This window comes from Manis pentadactyla, chromosome 12, assembly GCF_030020395.1.
Source record: "Manis pentadactyla isolate mManPen7 chromosome 12, mManPen7.hap1, whole genome shotgun sequence".
Lineage (NCBI taxonomy): Eukaryota > Metazoa > Chordata > Mammalia > Pholidota > Manidae > Manis > Manis pentadactyla.
The window spans coordinates 88,571,545-88,581,359 of NC_080030.1; positions in this window are offsets into that span (position 1 = coordinate 88,571,545).

Here is a 9,815-nt window from a genome sequence, read left to right on the forward strand (position 1 = left end):
CTCATTAGTGTCAATAAAGCGGTGGGGGTGGAGTCCCAGGACCTGTCAATCACTGAGGCACTCGACCAATCAGAAGGCGCTGACTCCGCGCAACCCGCGCCCACTTCCTTACAAGGTTGCAAAATACCCAGAGTGGAAAGCGCCGCCGTCTGGTTTGCAAGTGCCAGCCCCGGGTGTGGAACCGGGTCAGTCACCCTGCCTCCCACAGCCTAGCCCAGCCCAGCCCGAGTCTCCAGCTTTCCTCATTAGAATCTGGAAATGCTGATGTTCCTGGCTTAAAACCAAGATGATCACCAAGTCAGAATATCAAAATCTTTCAAAAAACCTTAAATTCCGATCCCTCTCGCGTATCACTTAATGTTAAAACTCAGAACATTTTGAGCAGTGCGGAGAATTCACAGCCATCAGGCCCGTGTTTTCTCATTTAAACATTCCTGCATTTAGTAGAGCCTACTCTGCACTGGGCATGGCACCAGGCTTACTTATTAATTAATTTTATGTATGTTTTTATGTTTTGCTCCAGGGATTTTTCTTGGGGAAGGAGTGAGAATTCAAGATATATTTAAGTCCTTTATATTTAGGATACTAGTCAGTAAAAGCTCGCCCTTTCCAGAGCCTCCCTCTTCTGTCAAAGCGTGATAGTTAATTTTAAAACGTAGGTGGTGGGATTTTAATTCTGTATGAGTTTAATGATAAAGATTTAGTTTTAACTCTCCTTAAAAACTTCTCAGAGTGAAATGTTTTAAGATACAGTAATGTTTCCAGTGCAGTTTTTTTAAATGTCTCTGTAATTTAACCTGACTTCAAATTGCCACTTCTTTTCTCAGGCTTTTAAAGAGCCAACTTGTTTCTTTAAAATAAAATTTTAAAAAAAGAACAATGTTTTTTAAAGAACTCTAGACGTGTCTGTACAGTTTGTTTTGTAGTTTGAACTCGACTATCAGGATTAACAAAAAAAAAACTGGTTTGGTATAAACAGAGCAAATATCTTGTAGAATAAAATCCATGATACATATTACTTTGAAATCTTTGGTATAAAATGCACTGCAAAGGATTTTTTTTTTCTCATCCTTGTTCAGTCAGTCAGTCTCAACAGTTTGCTGCTCCATATCTCAGACTTCCCTCTGAGCTTTCAGTTGAATGGTTGGGATAGTAGTTTAGCCTCTGCGATCTTTTTACACGTAGTTCAGGGGTGCGCGCGGTTCCTCCAACTTATCTAGTAGTATGGGAACCTGAGCAGGCAGTGCTCGGAGGCATTCACTTACCCGCTGCCCGGCAGGAGCCAGCAGCCCCAGGGTCAAAAACGACTCAGCAACACCGTGGGGAGAAGGCCTCTTGTAAATTCAGGAGTAACCGACTCACAGAGAGGGGTTGTTCTGCGTTTGTGAAAGAAGGCTCTGCAAACTGCCTTGAGCTTTCCGGACCCCGAGAGCGCCCCAGCCGGGTAGGATAGCCTGAAAAGTAAGCTCTAACTGGGTTTCTGAAGCCGAGGTTTCTGAGGCCAAGGGCGGGCGCGAAGCTGGGAGAGTCAAAACCTGAAGGACTTGGGCCCAGGCTCGAGCTAACAGGGAGCATGGCTGGCACAGACGCGGTTGGGAGGCTGCACCCTGAGCTCCACCGGGCTAGGGTGTCAGAAATCGGCATCAGCACGTTGCGAGGACGGAACGCCTCGCTCCAGGCCCAGGCTGCAGGTGACCCCAAGGACGGGGGACCCTTGGCTCCTCCGAGCCGCCCTGGTGGCTTCGGAGACTTGGAGGCTCAGAGGTCCAGGGTCGAGTCGCCGGGGCCTTTAGGCCCGCTCGCGCCCCGCGGCAGGGGAAGGAGCGGCTCGTCCTGAGGTACCCGAGGCTGCCAGGGACCAACGCTTTTTCCAGATGCGAAGCTTGCTCTGTAGACGGGTTCTTGTACTTTAATGAGCTCCGCAGCTCAAACTGATTTGGAAGGACCTGAACGGTTCGTTCTACAGAGCGCTCTCAGAATCACACTGCCCCAAGGCCTCCTCCATTCCACCACCACCACAGTGCCTCTGCCCAGGGCAGCGAGGGACGCAGTCCCCACAACGTGTGGACACCCGGGAACTTGTGTCCGCCTGGACTCATTCGAGCTGGAAAGACGGACCTCACAGATACGCACGACGTCAGACAGAACGTGGTCCTTAGAATTAATCCAGATGGGCGCCGGACGCCCGGGGGCAGGGACGAAGGCGCTAGAACCCTCTGTCCAGGACGTTCAGTCTGGGTTTTGGGAAGCATTGAGATAGAGCCGCACTGCACCTTGCCGCCTGGGACTTGCGCAGAATCGGGCTCGGGCTTCCAGACGCAGCAGGACCATCTGTCCCCGACGCAGAGAAGCAGTGGGTCGCAGATCTCACCGGACCTGGACCTTCGTTCTGGGAGAGGAGGAGCTGGAGGGAAGGCAGAAGAGCGCACGGATTCACTGCCTTCGGAGTGATGGCGAGGCCATCTGCCCTGACAAGCGTTTTCTCAAAACAGTGGCGCAGGCGTGCCAGGGTCTTGCATTTTTCAAGTCAAGAGAATAATGGAAGCAAGGACAGGGCGTCAATTGGCAGTAGGAAAGTTTGGCGGGGTGAATGCACGCATACGCATGTATACGTGCATATGTGCGCGTGAGTACGCGAACTGCACTTACCGGTGTGTGTATACTTTTATGGAAAGCTCGTGTGTGCACCTGCGCTCAATGCAGACGTGGGTGGGGTCGTAAGGATCCGGAACGTGCGCTTCTCAACACTTTAAGAAAGAAAATGTCTTTTCCCAGTATGACCTACGTTAAGGAAGCACTTAAAACTGAATTAACCTGTCAGGGACCTGGCCAAATTAACCCGGCTTTATTTCGAAACGTCACCCAGGGAAGAACATTATCGGAGTGAGTCTGTCTCTTGTACTGGGAGGGGAGAGGGAAGGAAGGGCAGCAGAGCTTTGAATGTCCAGATTTGGGAGAATGGTACCTAGTGGAATACGTGTTCAGCCAGATAGCAAAACTAACAGGGGCAGGGTGGTGGGTGTTTGAAAAGGCATAATCAGTCCTGTTTTTCTTGGAGCAGTTTAAAATTGGACAGTTCCGAAGATTCTTTTTTTAAAGCGCATTCTCTCTGTTGGTTCCTGCTGTGCTTTCAGCCTGAAATTATACTATGTCCATATCTACCTATATTCACATCTGCATCTATATCTACGTGTAAAGAATGCTTGCTATTTCATCGTACTGACAAACTATTTGTATTAATTTATAAACAATTGTTTATTGTTAATTCTAAATTTAATAATCCCACGCGTCAGGATTTCATTCTCTAGAAAGACTTCTTTTTCTTTTTCACTTTTTTCTTGTACACTTGACAGCTGCTGTAAGAGTTTCTAATCCATGTTTGATTTTCCATACTCAAGACCGGCACTGGCAAGGGAGCCTTGGTTAAGAGTGAGTCTGCTCTTGGCCTCTGAACTCGAGGTGCATCAGGTGGTCTCCCAGTTCCCAAACAGTCAGGATCCGGACCTTCTTCCCACGCAAAGGAAGACGCTTATTATTATCTAAAATGTTAACCCATAAAGAAATACAGAATAGACGGATGAGAGGGGTGAACAAGGGCCCAGTCCAAGCACGAAAAGGGATGATTATATGCTTGCATTACTTAGTAACTCAATCTGGGAAGGCGCCATATCCTAAGTGGGGGTCGTGGACGTCAGAAGCTGCCTGGAGTCACAGATCAGTGCCACACGCACGTCTGGGGCCCACTCTCTCATCCTGTCCTTCACCTGCTCTTTCCCACTCTCTTGCTTCTTTTTGCACATACTCTTCTTCTCGCCCTTTCATGTGATTTGGGTTAATAAAAATAATAAGTTATAACCTGAATACATTTACAGAGCCTACGGGAGGACGTTGAGTTGTCCAGGGGTTGGACGGCTGCCCTCTCGCGGGCTTTCTCTCTGCCAGGCCTTGGTCTACAACTGCAAGCGCAGTCCCCGCAGAGAAAGTGATCCCGAACAGCAGTTCCTCGCTACTCCGTTTTGTCGAGGATTTGCGTACCCTGAACTTCCTCACGGATTGGCGGCTGTTTACCATTCTTCTGTTCCAACAGCCTGCCTGATCCCGAAGATCAGCCGAGACCCAAATCCCGCAACAGAAGAGTTCTCGAAGCCTACTGAAGAGCCTTTCGGGCTCCCAAGCGCCCAAACTCAGTTTGGGGCTGGGAATTTTACTGTTGGTTTTCCCATCAATGTCCATTTCTCGCTGGGGCTAAAGGGAAGTGTGAGATTTTGGTAGAGTCAAAGGAGAATGTACTCTGAGGGTAAACTTGTCTTCATTCCTCCCTCTGTCCCACCTTCAAGTTCTCCAACTTGGGGAAGGGAAAGGAATGGAAAGAAAGGGTCTCTGACCTACCAAGTCGAGGGGCAGTAAGGAAGCAATGAACCTGTGATGTGTGTCCAGAAAATTCACTTGGCTGGGCCGATAAACTTCCCCACTCATCTCCAATTTGCAGCAGTATCTGCTCTGACTGCAGACATTACTGCAATTATTTTTCACCCTGTGGAAAAAACCTTCACTTCCTCATTCATTGACCCACACTTTTCCCACAGCCCTACAGTTAGGGGTTAGTAACGGAAATCTCAAAAGGCCACACTTGTCTCTATCACTAATACCTGATCTTCACAAAGGCGGTAATAAAATTAATCCCCAGCTATATGGATAATTGCTGACATGGATAATGCAAAAGGTAGTTTTGGATATAAATCAATAAATGGGGAAATTAAATAATATTCTCTAAGTAGAGGGCATTTTAATAGTTGATGATATATAAAGTGATGTTTAATTAAATATTTAAAATATGCTTCATATTCTTTAATATTTAATGTTATTTTTCTCTATAAACAAGGTTATCTTGAGTCTGCTGGTTTAATAAAATGAAATGAAAATTGAACCAAGTGTCTCTATTTCGGCTTTGTTTAAGAATCACTAGGTATGGTGATCAGCTTTGTATAAAACTATTACATGTTCTAATTGGCTGTATATTGAGCCCTGTCCTCCTATTTCACATCTTTAGATATCCTCAGTTCTTAAACGGAGGAAAATTTGTGCACATTTATATAATCTGCTGAAAATATAAACAATGAAGAATGTGACTGTAATTTATTCCTATTTTAGTACTGACAGATGAGACATTTCAGTTTTAGCTGAATGAAGGATTTTTAACAGATTAATTTAAAGGTAGCACTGGAACTGCACAAAAGGAAGCGAGCTATTGAAAAATAGTATTAGCATTGGGAATGAGCCCCGAGTTAAATACACATGGGCAAAATCTTCGACAGCAAACTATGACTCTTCTACATAACTTTTGGTTTTGTTTTGTTTTTACTTTGAATTGTGTACATTTGCCTGTCCTTTAAGTTCATTATGAACAATTGAGATACATGAAAAATGGAGGAGCTTAGGCTTTCCCTTCCTCCTTTAGTATAAAAATATTTAACTGCTCAAATAAAATAACCTATTGGACTATATTTCCAACCTGTGCTTTTAGGGAAAGCCAAGTGAGCATCTTAAAGTAAAAGGCTAAGAATAGTAATAACAAAAGGAACTCTACCAAAACATTGAATGCTTTGGAAATGTTTGTAAAGAATCCTTGGCTTATACAAAACGGCATTTCCAAATCCAGTGTCATGAAGAAAGGGGAGGGAAAAAAACCCTATGTCAAATCTTGTATAATAGGTGATGTAAATTTAGAATAACTAGTATTTCTAGAAAGACTTGTGCTTTTTTTTATTGTTAACCTTTAGTCTTTGGTGCAGGTTCCTTCTCAAATTACATAAAATGTACTTTAAGAAGCACTCACTACCTGCTACAGATGTCCAGGAAAAACTGAATTATGGAAGTCGGAAACATATGGCAGTTGCCTATTGCACAAGGAAGGTACATATGAAAGTTATAAATTTCTTTCTTTAAGTCAGCACTGTAAACGCATTTTATAGGGTTCACAGTATGTATTACATCTGTAGTTTTAATTTTTGAAATATATCCTTTTTGAAGATACTTGTGGTTTGGAATTCTAAGAAAAAATTCATCTTGATGTTTTAGAAATAAAGAAAAAACAAATAAAAATAAATTATGTGGAGATACAAACATTTTTTCTTTAATTTCTCGGCTGAAAAGGACATCAGAAATCCAATGGCAAAGGATTTGCACAGGAATTGCCCATCAATAGAGCATTCTGCATTTACTGCGTGCCCGTTCTGAAGAAGCAGAGATGTTAGCTTAAGCAAAGCCAGTTGGAGTGGATATAAAAACCACCAGATTAAGAATTGAACTATGCAAATGTCAACAATGTCAAAAATGTCATATTTCTCAATTTGCTCTTGAGAAAAATTTCCAACTACTTGATCTTTTTCCACCAAAAGTTACATTTGATTTTACTCAATGCCTTTGAAACCACATATTTTAATTGCAATCATAATTAAATATTGCATATTCAATATTATCAATGGATACCACGTACTATCAACTACCAAAATATCTTCCTTTAAACCTTCAAAGTTGTTTTTAAATAATGCCTCCAATTTTCTACCTGAAGGCCCCTGTGGTATCTTTAAATTTAATTTTATTTTGCAGATTTTAAGAGTCACAGCTCTGTTTCAGTGTATTTGGAGAAATTCTAGAGGCAAATTATGTGAATAGATTTGGTCAAAAAGGAGTTTAATTGAATACATACTCGTTTAAATACCCTAAGAGTGAGGCAGGTGCCTACCGGTAAAGTCGGTGAGTTCACATCAAGAAAACCATCCTCGGGTTTCCGTTATGGAAGCGTAGGGAAAGCAGGAGGCTAATCTCTGCCTTGCTGTGCTCCGCTGAAATTTACCTGGGGTGAGAAATAATGCAAAATATAGCTGATGCGTCCTTTCCGGGCAGAAGTTTTATTTGGTTTTATTTTGAAATCCTCTTTATGATCAAGTTTTGAGTGGTAGCCTGTGTGGGTTTTCTCTGCTCTTTCAGTTCCTGCCTTACTGATGGCTAGTCCTGACCAGGCGTTTGACTATTCTATGTGGAACGGTAAGAAGTTGAGTTTTCATTATTGAGGCTTCCAGATTGGCAAGTGAGAGGACTCCCTGAGGTGCAGAAAAGACTATCAGATTCTTTTCTGTTGACAGAAATTTGGGAAAAAGGAAAGTGCCAGGGAAATTTTTGATTTCCTTCTTTACCAAATTTTAGGAAGCTTCTGGAGCTCCCACCCTATCCAGCCCACGCTATTTTGTGCCCTCTGGTTAATATTTATAATTAGATCTCTTCAAAAGGACCCCCAAAATAGCATTTTTATTCATTATTATTTAATAAGAAAAACAGCACAAAATTAAAAAGAAATAAAGAAACCAGTTTCCTGGGACACTTTAAATCCCTAGGGGGCATACCCAGCTGGTAAAACACTTAGGAATTCACCTTCTCAATGAGGTTCCATGCCCAAAATTAAAATCCAGTCTGGGTTTCTGAAGCCTCTTGCTTTGGTCAATATCTGCGTTTTTTTCTTTCATTTTGTTTCCGTTCCCTTCTGAGTTTGGTGCATTTTTTTTCTTCATTGCCGAAGACAATCTGATTTACAGTTTGACTGCGAGTTGCATTTCTGTTTAAAAGGTGAAACGTCCAAGTCAGTTAGCCAAATTACTCCCCGACGGTTCCAATATTGCGCCAGAGTCTGAGAATCAGTTATTTTTATGTCTGACTGTATTTCAAATGCCTAGGGTGATAAATAAAACCCTCCTCAAGCTGCAAACTATCTCAGTGTGATGAAGAACAATTGACAAAAATTAACCCAGCCAAAGCGCTGGGGTTCTCACGAGCCGCTGGAGCATAAATCAGCACCGCGGAGGCTTCGGGAAGAGGCGCACTCGGAGCTGCACGCCTGGCCTTTCCGCAGCCGCAGGGCTCGCCTGCCCGTGTGAGCGCGGCTCGGACTCCGTCCCAGGCTGAGTCGATCCAGAAGGGGCATGTTGGGGCAGAAAGGCAAAGCCACCTGTTGGCGACCCCCTAATTCCTCAACATCGAGAATTCTCCGTGTGTGTGTGTGTGTGTGTGTGTGTGTGTGTGTGTGTGTGTGTGTGTGTGTGTGTGTGTGTGTGTGTGTGTGTGTGTGTGTGTGTGTGATCAAAGAGAACTAGGGAAACAAATTTGGCGGCGGAGGGGAGGGATGGAAATTGCACAGCAAGCAGGATCCTCTGGATCCCAGAGAAGTATCTCTGCTCAGCTCACTTGAAAGGGAGATCCATCTTAACTATTAACAATTAGACCCTTTTTATGGGAATTCAGGAAAGGCGCCCTGGTAAGCTTTGGGCTGCGGAGTTGTAAATTGCTTGGAGTCCGGAGCCCGCCTGCATATTCAGTTCCCAGTGCACATGCCCCACCCTGGAACCCCGGCTTCTACCGAGCCCGCTGCCTGTTCCTCGGTACGAGGTGCCCAGACCCTGCGCCCCCGTGATTTGTAGGTCAGGTACGTTTGTAGGCCGCCGCGGGCCTTCGCCACCTGTCGGAATGGCTGGCGAAGCCAAAGAACTCGCCCCGCGGGTGTTGGCTGCGGCGCTCGGGAGCGGGCTGACTCGCGCTCAGCAGCTACAGGGCCACCCAGCCGCGGGTTTCTGTTGAGAAGTGCAGAAAGGAGCCCTCTCGGTGCTAAGTGCACAGTGAGTGCGAAGATCATTCTTCTCCCAGGGCGTCTGCCTTGAAGAGGCCTCAGCCTCGTACAGTTCAGAGCCCAGTGGGGTTATTGATTAGTGTGGGTGCCTGCGCTTCGCCCTACGTGGCGTCTGGCTCTGGCGCGGGAACAAATAAGGATCATCGAAACCCTCGGAACTAACCCCAAGTACATAAAGCCGCCCCAGCTGCCCCCACAGCGCTGGAGGCGACGGAGGCTGCAGATACCCCGTGCGCGGCGGGTGCGCCCTGTGCGTGCGCGTGCGTGCGTGAGGGCGTGAGTGCGAGAGAGCAGAGCGGGGCCTCGCCCTGCGCTGTCAGTTTTGGTTTGCACTGGAGAGCCGGGCAGTGAGTAAATTAAAGAGAGGAGGCTATTATTATCGTCTGTATATTTAAGAATTTCCATTTAAAAATAAGTTAAAGAGCAAAGTGAGTGAAAACCGAAAGACGCCCTCAGGAAGCGTCAGCTCCCAGGCGGTGCGCTGCGAACGCCGCCTATCTGCCTGCGGCGCTCGTGAAGCTGGGCGCCCGCTGCGCCCGCCACTGACTCGGCGGCCGCGTCCTGGGGAGCCTGGGCCTCTCTGTGGCTCCGAGCTCAGCTCCGCACGCCCCCTCTCGCGCTCGGCTCGCCGGGCCCGGACACCGCTGCCCTCGGCAGCCGCGCTCCCCACTCCTCCTCCCCACGAGGGCGCAAACTAAATCAACCCGGCCTCGGGCCTCGGCCTGCGCCCTGGCCCACGGCCCGCCCCGCTCCAGAGGACTCAAGGGCGCGGGAGGCGGACGGCGCTCCGTTCACCAATGCACGTGTCTGTTTCCTGACCTTGACCGCGCTCCAGCCTTAACCTCCTCAGCGTTACAATGGGGATAAGCTTTGCCGGGCTCCCCTGGCGGGCCGTGAAATTATTCTGATGGGGGATGGGGGCCGGGGGGTTGGCGGAGAGACTGTCAGCTCTCCCACGTGTGGTTGTTCACAGTCCGCCCAGATTTGGGGATGGAGGTTTGCGCAAATTTAGACTCGGGCCTACGACCTCCGGAAAAAAGGGGGCTCGTGGGCTTTTATGTTGCGCGGAGCCCGCCATTCTGCAGGAGGGCGGGCTCAGCCGGGGTGCCGGGAGGGGTCACGGGACGCCTTTAGAGCG